Source organism: Camelus bactrianus, chromosome 2 (assembly GCF_048773025.1).
Source record: "Camelus bactrianus isolate YW-2024 breed Bactrian camel chromosome 2, ASM4877302v1, whole genome shotgun sequence".
Taxonomy (NCBI): domain Eukaryota; kingdom Metazoa; phylum Chordata; class Mammalia; order Artiodactyla; family Camelidae; genus Camelus; species Camelus bactrianus.
This window is the reverse complement of record NC_133540.1, coordinates 17932746-17944391: the sequence shown is the minus strand read 5'-3', so window position 1 is coordinate 17944391 and position 11646 is coordinate 17932746. Positions and strand designations below refer to the sequence as shown.

General features: G+C 39.1%; 1 non-coding gene across 1 annotated transcript; it reads right to left on the bottom strand.

The window, feature by feature from the left end:
* Positions 1 to 340: 340 nt before the first annotated feature.
* On the bottom strand, positions 341 to 412 carry TRNAA-UGC (transfer RNA alanine (anticodon UGC)). Its single transcript has one exon. It is a non-coding gene; the product is annotated as a tRNA-Ala (tRNA).
* Between the last annotated feature and the right edge of the window lie 11234 nt (positions 413 to 11646).

Sequence of the window (11646 nt, the reverse complement as noted above, 5' to 3'; positions counted from 1 at the left end):
AAATTGTCTTCTCTTTGAATTGAAACATTCTCATTTTTGATAGCCACATAGCTGTCATAAGGCAGCTTGTGTTGCCAAAAAAGATTTGTGGAAGATTTTCATGTAGTTCCCAGAGATTTTAATTGCCCATATTAGCAGACGATTTATCCAAAAATGTGACCTGTGGCTTAAAAGTATATATCAAATATTCTGAAAGCTTCATAGGTTACCCAAGAAAAATGTGGAAATTTTATTTATCAACATCTGGCCACATTTTCAATTTACTTCTTTTTTAAAAAAATGTTTTTATTTTGTGGGGGGAGGTAATTAGGTTCATTTATTTATTTATTATTTTGTTTAATGGAGGCACTGGGGATTGAACCCAGGACCTCATACGTGCAAAGCACGTGCTCTACCACTGAGCTACACCCTCACCACAATTTACTTCCTAATACTCCACATCCAAATTAAACAGCATATCAGTACGAGAAGTCTTACCGCTTGGTAACTTGCAGTTAAGCCATTCTCATGTTGGCGACTGCAGAATAAAATAAAACTCTGCCCCTACTGGGAGACACGTGGCAAACCTTGTGTGTCTAAGGCAACATTGTATTCTACATGTTAAATTCCGATACTTGTGACAAAAGTCAAAATTCTCAGAAAGGCAGTAAAAAAGACTACATCTGCAAAGATGCTTTGTCACAAAAACAAGACAGAAATGAAAATTATATTTCTCCTTGTTTACTGAAGTATAAACACAAACATAGTAAACATTTTTTGAAAATACTTTTTAAAAAATCAAAACATTTCAACCTGAAGAAATCCATTTCTGTATGGACATAACGCCTCCAATTCTCACCTTATAAATAGCCTATCTGTAGAAAAGTTATTGGTCTACGTGGAATTTACTCTTTCCTGGCTCATTAAGGATGGAAAACAGAGTTTAAGGAAGAAAAAAAAGAAAAAGGCCAAGCAAATTTACACACATACCCGACACTTACACACTATTTGAAACAAATCTTCTCTACCAAGAAAATATCTATATTTGTCACCAAGTCAAAAAATTAAACAAAACTATTGTTCTTTGTCACGCTTTCCCTATTTAAAGACGATAAAAAAAAAATAGTCTGTGAAAATGTCCGTATCCTGTTTAGGTGCAAAGAAAGTAGTGAGCCTTTTGGTTGTACGTGCGTTCGGATATTTCAATAAAAACAGATGATTTAAAAAACCACCATGTTTCCCATAATCTCATCATTTATGTGTTTGTTAGTTTTCCTCCAGGTCCTCAGAGAATCTCCTCACCTTGTCTGTGGGTGGGATACTTCCCGGGTGCCCCTCAGATGCCGCCCTCTACCTCGCTCTGCTAGGTGAGGCTGACCTGCAGGGACAGCTTCCTTGGGCTCCTCACTCTCTGGCTTCAGGAGGGGGGGGGGGGAGTAGTGAGATCAGGTGACTCACTGCCCGGCTCCCCACCACCACCACCACCACCCCTGAGTCCACTGTGCAACACCCACACCCCAGTTAACACACCCAGCCCCTCCCTGTCCCTTCCCCTGAACCTGGGTTAATGCTTCCATCTTTGGGGGCCTATGGCCACACTGTGGTAAATGGTCCTTTGGGAAATACACCCTCCTCAAATTATTCAAGGGTGCAGTGTATATCCTGTTGGAACCTTTCCAGATTCTCTAATTTGTTAATGCCAATTTCTGCAAAAACAGCCAGCTTGCTGCTCCGGGTTTCCATTGCAGATTTCATTCATCAGCCTTTCAACTCCTCTCTATGGTCTTGGTCTCTCCAAAATCTTAGACTTTACATCTTTACATAATGATTTAGAAGCTACTCTGAGCTCTTAAATGAAGAAAATGGATTATGTTTTTCAAAATCTTTTCTCCTTCTTTTTTTTGTTTTCTTTTTCCTTTTGGCCATCGATATTGTTCTCTTTCAAAGGGAACTTTTCTTTCACCACAAGGTATCTTTTCACCTCTCTGGTTATTTTCTATTCTCTTGCGCTCGCAGTGAGAAGTATGTGCTTTCCTGATGGTGAATTTTGACATTGATTCTGCCTGAAATTCCAAATCTGTCATGTCACAATGGAGGCTTTATTGAAGAAGTTTAGATTCAGCCAAAATTCTCCTGAATATTTACCAGTTTTGGGGGGATTTCTGGGGAGAAAGATGGAGGTAGCCACATTTGAATTCAGCAACTTCTCCTCTTTGCCAAAAGGAGAAATTAAAAATGTATCATAAGATAAATGAAAGACAGTTACAACTGCATTCTTGCTTTTTGCCTGGAAGTGCCCTTTCCTGCTTGGTACAGATTCTGTCGTAGAAACACTTCCCAGAAACGTTCATGGACGTGTAGTTCCCTCTGAGTGTTTCATGAACCACACAAGCCTCCATTCCCATCCTTGCCTTTAGGATTCTTCTGACATCAGTTGGAGCACCTTTGTTAATTTCAGTGTTTTTGTTGGCTTGTTTATTATCAATGCCCATTGTTGCAACAGCTCAATGTTTACAAAATGTGATAGCAGTAATCTGCTTTGAAATTTACTCTAGTATAAGTGTTACATGGACCAAAAAAAAAATCCTGTATGATGTCATTAGAAAATTTAATTCCTGTCTCTCATTACCTGTTTGAACTGCTTCTAATTTTTCTTTCTCCTTGGATAAAATATAGAGTAAATCCCATTAATTTTCTGGTCATTTTCAAAAGATAAAATTTTCCATGATCTTTGGTCCTCCCCAAAATCTCAGTTCAGGAGTTGAAGTGCTTAGTGCCATAAAATAGACAAAACTTCCAAATTCCTGTAAAAGGTAGAGTTTCCTGCACTATCCGTCAGAATGTCAGACACGTACATAAGACTACCGTTGTCCTTTACTTGCCCGAAACCACAGTCACCCTTGTTGAACCTTCCTCTGTGGAGCACGTGTCAATTCAGGGCCAGCGGGACTGTATCTTCATCACACCAACAGTAATCACTGGGCACCACGATATATATTGTGAAAATCCATTATGTCTTATACCCAAACTCAATGATTTTGTTTCTTATTTGGAGACAAAAGTTCTTGAACAAACCAGGTGATGGAGTGGTTTAATAAATATTTATGCTAATATTCCCTTAAATATATTAGAAAAAAGTCGATAAACATTCCTGTGTGCAGTCAGAGACCATTTATTATTTCCCAGATTATTTAGTGTCCTTCTCACGATCTGCCACATTCTTCCCTCTCCCGGCTCTGCCGTCTCATCTTGGATTGCTCCTTTCCTGCCCACACTCACTGCTGGTCTCTCTCTGCTCCGTGCTTTCACTCCTTCACTGAAGACAGTTTTTAATAGAATAGAGGAAAGGAGGTAGCAGCACTTCATTTCTAAGTGCCCATAATTCTGTTTTAAACCTCTCTGCTGTTTGTAACTGTCCCTGTGATTCCTGCCCTTTGCGGTTCATATGATTACTGAAAAAAAAAAAAAAAAGTAGACCTTGAAAACCATCCAGAAGGAAACAGTTGTCTAAAGGGGATTCAAGGACCTCACATAAAACTTGCACAATCTCAAGAAGCCCCTCTCAGCTACAGAATCCCTTCTTGCTTTATAGAGTGTGGTTCTACTCACTCTACCCGGCACTTCAAGACTATTTTCAGTTTGATTTGCCTGTTGAGAGCAATGCAATACTTAATCAGCCTCTGTTTCCTGATCTTTTCTGCCCCCTCCTCCTGAAGCTTCTCAGATGTATGCATGGTAAGTGCTCACACCCTGTGACCAACGTTAACACGTTTCACACTTCCAAGTTGCTCTCCATGACTGTTCCAGCAGCCACAACTGCAGAGTTCACGATTATGCACCCTTGGCTGCTGTGAATGTCTGTTGGGTCCAATTACGTCTTTTTTTTTTTTTTTTTTTTTTCTAGGCAAAGTGCAAGCACCTTGTCTTCAACTTTCAACGAGGCTGTCATTTCACACCAGAGGAAGCTGGCAACTTTATGTGAAACACATGTGGAGCCCCCAACAGTCACCAATTAGTGACCGGCATGCAAAACAATTGAAACAAGGAGGGAAACACACTCCCGTGTCTGAAGGAAGACAAAGCAAAGTGAAACAGCAAGAATAAAATCATGTGGTTTGAAGTCAAAACGATAATTTCTTGAAGTTTAAACAAATGATTCATTTAAAATAATCCCACTTCCCGTAAAAGTAAAAACCTCTGAAAGGTGAGGTTAAGAAATTTGGAAGGAGACTGTGGACCGCAGGGGAAAAGGTTGTGCAATGAAGAGCATTTATAGAGCACCAGAACTTTAACCCTCCCCCCACAGCAATAACTCCAGAGGGACTATTTGTGCAGAGGCAAATTTGGAAACTAATTACAGTTTTTGGAGATAATATGGTAGAAGCATGCTCTGTTGGAAATGAAAGAAAATATATGGGGCTCAATCACACAAGACTCCTCATTTTACAAAAGAGAAAACTGAGCTATTCGTTATTAAAAGTGTATCTGTCTTGGAAGAGTTCTTAATTCTACTTTTTTTGTTGTTGTTCTTAATCTCTACTACTTGTTCCTGGCACAAAATTTTGACACATATTCTTTCTGTTCTAGAATATTTTATGTAGGCTTACAGAGGATAAAAACTTTTTCAGAAAATCTGCCTCCTCCCAAACTTCTCAATGTAAAATGTTCTTGGATTGGGGAAAATTTTTAAGTTTAGAAAAAAGCCTAATTACTCATTTGGATAAATTTATCAACCTGTTTTTTTCAGACTATTGTATTATAAAATCATTTTAAAACTTTTTTTCTGATTCAAAAACATTATACAGTGAAAAATTAAGAAAAAATAAAAACACTTATAAAGACAAGTAAGAGAAAACCATTTAGCATTCAATAATATGTTTTGATGGTGTTTCTCAAAATTATTATTACATTTACTGGAATAATTTTCAATACACAAGTTTGTAACCTAGTCCATCATCTAAACATTATTTTAGGACTTTTTTTTCCATGCTGTTTAATGCTCCATTTACTTCAATAGCTGCATAAAATTTGATCATATGGACATATCACCGTATGTGTGTGTGTGCACGTGTGAGCATGTGTGTGACTTCTGCCACCATCATTTAGTCCACTGATTTGTCATGAAGTATATAAATGATTAGTTTTAAACATTTTTACATGAAACGTTTTCCCTAAATTTTAAGGAATTATTTCCTTAGGAGATATGCCTAGAAGCGCTCAAAATATACAAATATTTGTACAAGGTCATTTTGTTTGCTAAAAACCTTTGACCAATTTATAATCTGCCACCAGTGTGTGAGGCTCCTGCCTCACTTCAGGTCAGCCAGCGATGAGTTTTATGGATCATATTATTTGACAATACCAGGCTAGAGAAGTCATAGCTTAATTAGAAAAACCCGGTAAAGTGGGAAACATAAAATACATACATATAACCTATTTTATAAATTTTATATAAACCTGAAATGTATTAACTTGCCTCTTTTCTGATTTAGAGCCAAAGGCTCTGACTTACCTTTTTGCTTCATTTTTCTTGCATAAACTATACCCACCCTACATCACCATGATTTTCAGGTTTTTTTTTTAGAGTGAAGCAAGAAATCAAGGACACTTATGAAGCAATAGGAATGCAGAAACCCTGTGACCTTTAAAGAAATTTGTGACCTTGTGTTTTTATGTTGCTGTCTCCAAAATGATTTTGACATACATTGCTTTAGGCTGTTTATCTTTACTCTTTTCAAAGCAGAAATTGAATGAATTTGTTCATTGTAAAGGGGAGGGTAAGGACAGCTCTCTGACCTTCATAACCTTTTCATTTGGTGCTGAGCACTCATTATATCCCACTATTTTTGGGGTAGAAGCTCATGATGAAGTACAGTCTAAGGAAGAGGTCAGAAATGATACCTACTAGACCACATGTCTTTCTATTATTGTGCACAAGCAGAGTCTTGACTTGGGGCCAATGGCTATGTTATTAGCTTTGAATCTGCTCACACTGCAAGAACACTTTCCTTAGTTCTTACCACCTATAAATACATAAAAAGCTGACTGAGAATAGATATGAGTACAATTACTTACTGTCAAAAGACTGACATGAAAAGCTGTGGAACAACAATGTATACTGAAAGACCCACTCTCCACCTATATCTCATGCGAAAGGCTGATAAGATTTCAGCAATTTGCTCCACTTGTAAGTCACCAACTTATGTATTCTTCTCTGACATTTAAAAATATCTACCGGGATTCTACTAGCTTTAGGTGTACAACATAGTGATTCAATACTTTTATAGATTATAGTCCATCTAAAGTTATTATAAAATCTTGGCTATGTTTCCTGTCTTGTACAGTGTATCCTTGCATCTTATTTATTTTATCCTTAGTAGCTGCGTCTCTTATCTCCTGCCCCTATCATGCCCCTCTCTCTTCCCTCCCCCGCTGATAACCGTGACTTTGTTCTCTATATCTGTTGAGTCTGTTTCCATTTTGTTATATTCACCAGTTTGCTTGCTTTCTTGTTTAGATTCCGCATATATGTGACTCCACATACAATATTTGACTCTCTGTCTGACTTATTTCAGTAAGTGTATAGCCTCCAGGTCCATCCACGTTGTTGCACATGACATTTCAATCTTTTCATAAATGAAAAATAGTCCCTTGTGTATTTCTGGTCTACTGACTCTAGCCATCCTGACAGGTGTGAGGTGGTGTCTCATTATGGTTCTGATTTGCATTTCCCTGATGATTAGTCATGTTGAGCATCTTTTTGTGTGTCTGTTGGCCATCTGTGTGTCTTCTTTGGAAAAATGTCCATTCAGATCTTCTGCCCATTTTATTGATTAGGTTGTTTGGTTTATGTTGCTATTGAGTTATATGAGCTGTTTATATATTTCAGATATTGACCTTTTATCTATCATATCATTTGCAAATATTTTCTCCCATTCAGTAGGTTGTCTTTTTGTTTTGTTAATGCTTCCATTTGCAAAAGCTTTTAAGTTTAATTAGATCTCATTTGCTTATTTTTGCTTTCATTTCCTTTGCTGTGGAGACAGATCCCAAAAATATATTGATTTGTGTCAAAGATTATCTGCCTATTTTTTGAGGAGTTTTATGGCTTCTAGTCATATTTAGGTCTTTAAGCCATTTTGAGTTTATTATTGTATGTGCTGTGAAAAATGTTCTAATTTTACTCACATGTAGCTGTCTAGGTTTCCCAGCACCATTTATTAAAGAGATTATCTTTTCTCCAGTGAATATTCGTGCTTTATTTGTCTTGGATTAATTGACCAAGTGTGTGAGTTTATTTCTGGGCTCTCTATTCTGTTCCATTGATCTATTTGTCTGTTTTTGTGCCAGCACCAAACTTTTTTGATTACTGCATCTTTGTAGTATAGTCTGAAGTCAGGGAGTGTGATACCTCCAGCTTTGTTCTTTTTTCTCAAGATTTCTTTGGCTCTTGGGTTGTTTTTTTCTGTGTGTGTGTGTGTGTGTGTGTGTGTGTGTGTGTGTGTGTGTGTGGTTCCATATAAATTTTAGGGCTGTATGTTCTGTTCCTGTAAAAACTGTCATGAATATTTTGATAAAGGTTACATTAATTCTGTAGATTGCTTTGGGTACTGTGAACATTTTAACAATATTAACCATTTCAATCCATGAACACTGGATATCTTTTCATTTCTTTATATCATCTTCAGTTTCCTTCATCAATGTTTCATAGTTTTCAGAGTATAGGTCTTTTACTTCCTTGGTTAAGTTTATTTTATTTGTGTGTATGTGTGTGTGTGTGTGTGTGTGTGTGTGTGTGTGTTATTTTTGTTGCAACTTTAAATGGGATTGATTTCTTGATTTCTCTTTCTGATAGTTTATTATTCGTGTATAGAAAAGCAACAGATTTCTGTATATTTATCTTGTATCCTACAACTTTACTGAATTCATTTATTAGCTCTAATAATTTGGGGGGGACTGATTTTAGTGTTTTCTATATATGATGTCATCTGCAAATAGTGACAATTATACTTCTTCCATTCCAATTTGGATACATTTTATATCTTTCTCTTGTCTGCTCTGGCAAGGACATCCAGTACTACGTTAAATAGTAGTGGCAAAATTGGGCATCCTTATCCTGATATTAGATGAAGAGCTTTTGGCTTTCCATTGTTGAGTATGATGTTGGTCATGGGTTTGTCATAAGTGGTTTTTCCCTTTCAGCACTTTACATATAACATGCCACACCCCTCAGGCCTGAAAAGTTTCTGCAGAAAAATCAGCTGATGACCTTTGGGAGTTCCCTCTATGTGACTCCTTGTTTTTCTCTTGCTGCCTTTAAAATTCTCTACTTATATTAAACATTTTCCAATTTAAACATGATGTGTCTTGGTGTGAGTCTCTTTTGGTTCATCTTGTTTTGGACTCTCTGAGATTCCTGAACCTGGAAATTTGTTTCTTCCTTCAGCTTTGGGAAGTTTTCAGCCATAATTTCATCAAATTCATTTTCTACACTTTTCTCCCTCTCTTCTCCTTCTGAGACCCCTGTACCACACATGTCAGTTCACTTGATGTTGTCTCAGTGGTCCCTTAAACTGTCCTCCATTTTTTAAAATTTGTTTTTCTTTTTGCTATTCTGACTGAGTGATTTCCATTATTCAGTATTTCAGATCACCTAAGTATTTTTCTATTTTTCTGTATGACTTCATCTGCTGTTAATTCCTTCTGGTGTGGTTTTTTGTTTGTTTGTTTGTTTTGTTTTTTGTTTTTTGTTTTTTTTTTCAGTTACTTATTCTTCATCTCTGACTGGTTCTTTTTATATTTTCTAGTTCCTGGTTAAAATTTTCACTGTTTTCATCTATTCTTTTCCCAAGTTCATTTAGCATTCCTATTACTAATGCTTTGAACTCTTTATCTGGTAAATTACTTGTCTGTTTCTTTAGCTGTTTCTTACAGGGAGTTATTCTTGTTCTTTTGTTTGAAAGAAATTTCTCCGTCTTCATGTTTTGTTTAACTTCCTCTTTCTTTATGAAATTAGAAGAAACAGCTACCTCTCCTGGTACTGAAGTAGTGTTCTTGTGTGGTAGCTTCTCTATGCAGCCTGTGTACCAGTGGCTTTGGTGGACAGCTGGATCTGGAGTAAGCACGAGTCACATCTTTCCCTCAGGAGTGTTAGCAGCTATCACCTTGGTAGGAGGTGGGGCTGGAGATGGACGGGCTAGAGCCAGAGTCAGGTCTCAGCCAGGGCTTCTCCACTGCTTAGTGGGAGTCACAGTTTGCTGGTCGGAAGTTGCTGGAGCAGAAGTCACAAGGGTTGGGCCCAAGCTGGTTCTATTCCATCTAAGTGTGCACTCTCCCTACTCCCAGCATGGCCCCTTTGCCCCCATGGGGTGCAGGAGTGGAGTGAGAGGAGCTGGAGCAGGCACTGGGTCCCAGCACACCAGTCAGAGTTCCAGGCTGCCCTTGATCTTCTGCTCTCTGAGCTCCAGCAGTGGCCGTCCTTGTCTGGTTTAGATGCAGTACAAGGTCTCAGCCAGCTCCGTCCCCGTCAAATGCTCATTCCTCTTGGCAACAGCAGCCTTAACCCTAGTGGGAAGCTGCCCTGGAGCAAGAGGGGCTGGAGTAGATGCCCAGTGTGGTTAGGGCACATTCGGGGGCCTTTCCAGGAAACCAGCCGGAGCCCCAGCCAGTTTCAATCCACTTCCTCTGCAGATTGTTCTGGAGAATAAGCAAGTGTGTGTACCTGTTCTGCAAGAGCGGAGTCTGGGCTTCTTACAGCCCTCCTGGAAGTCCCACCGGTTTTCAAACCAGCTAAGGGGTCTTGTGTCCTGGGGTTGGACCCCCGGGCTGGGGCGCATAATATGTGGTTGGACCCCTCATTCTCCAGGGAGGATGCCCATGGCTGTGATTTCCCTCCTCTTCTGTGTCCCTTGCTAGGGAGTTGGGTCCCAAACTGATTGTTTCCCCTCCCTCCCTACCTGCCTCTGTGTGGATCCTTTTCTACAGCCTTGGTTCTAGAAGAGTCTTTCTGCCCATCTCCAATTGGTTTTCAGTGGGAGCTGCTCCACACATAGACATATTTCAGTTGTGTCTAGGAGAAGGTGAGCTCCTTGTCCTCCCACTCTGCCATCTTGATCCCCTCCTGTCTGTTGTCTTTTTCTTGATGCTACTTTGTTTACAATAATGGAACTTCTGAAATTCCTCTCAGAGTGTCTGTTTCTCCTAAAGAACACCAATTTATTTTTCCAGGTCAATTAGACAAGCTCTCACTTCCTGAGACCCCAAATTCTCACCTCAATCCTTAGAGAAAATCTCTCTCTACAGTTCAAGTCCCTGCAACTTGCCTAGCGGCTTTGTCTACAGTTCCCTTAGTACTACCCACATAATGAAATTCTATTTTCCTGATAATTCCTTTCACAAAATCAAAAAGGGGGTTGCTCTTTGTTGTTTTATGTGAGTTTTTAATTCAGTCGTTCAATTCAATTTCTTATATAAATGAGCTAATAGAAGTATACTGATGTTTGGCCATGTAAGCATTTCTCGCTTTAGGATTTCACCAAATGTCATGACTCGCTGATCTCTGTGCCATGATGTCCATTTATTTCATCTAAGTGTGCCGTCTCCCCACTCCCAGCAATGGCACCAATGCCCCACTGGGGTGCAGTGCCCTCACACTCATTAGGGCACTGATCTTCATCACTTCCATACATGCTGTGTGTCTTACATCAGTTTAGGGCCCTCTCTGTTTGTTTTCTCTTCCAAAAGGATGTTAGTGTAAGAATTAGGGATGCCATTGGACTTCCTCTCAGCAACCAACTGCTTTTTAGCTTATGGAAATTCATGGCTGTTTCCTTGGGACTTGCTAAACCTGTATATATTCATGGGGCCCACAAGCCTCAAGCACAGGAGAAAAAGACTTTCTCACTGGGTCTTCTGTGGATCGTTCTGAGGATGCCTATGTGGGACATCCTTCCAAATAACTACCAGATTTAATGACAGATTCTTGATGCTTACCTGAAATACTCTGCATCCTTTTACATTTGGTTCACAGTGGCACATGCTGACCACAATAAAACAATAATTTTAGTATATCTCCTGCAAAGCTATTTTTCTTTTAGTCTTAGATCATTAATTTCCAACACTTCACAACAAGAAAACCTTGCTCACGTGCATTTCTGGACATCAGAAAACATAGCAACAATAGCGCGGTTCCTGAATACAGTTAAGTGTTACCTTCAGCTAAGTGTTGGCCGAAATCAGTGGACAGATCACAGATCTGCTTTGCATGTGCAGTGATTATCACCACTACTACCAGTCTTTTTTCCTGTGGTGTAGAAATGGCATCTCCCTTACTAATTTTTGATGCATTGGTTAGATTTTCTTACATTGTGCTGCAGTGATAAACAGTCTCAAAATCTCAGTGGCATACAGAGACATAGGTCTAATATTGGCTAAAGTCTGCCTGTCCCTCCACTTCACTTATGGACCCGGAGTAGACCAGTAGCCAATATCTATGACAATCTTGGCACAACAAAGCAGGTAGCATCAGAACCACCTGATAGCTCATAAAACGTTTTCTCAGAAGGAGCACACATCATCTCTACAAGTATTTCTTGGCCCCAAACTGCTGCTTGGCCCAGCCTGAGGTCTTGTGAGGATGGACTTACTAGGAGAGGGGATACTTTGACA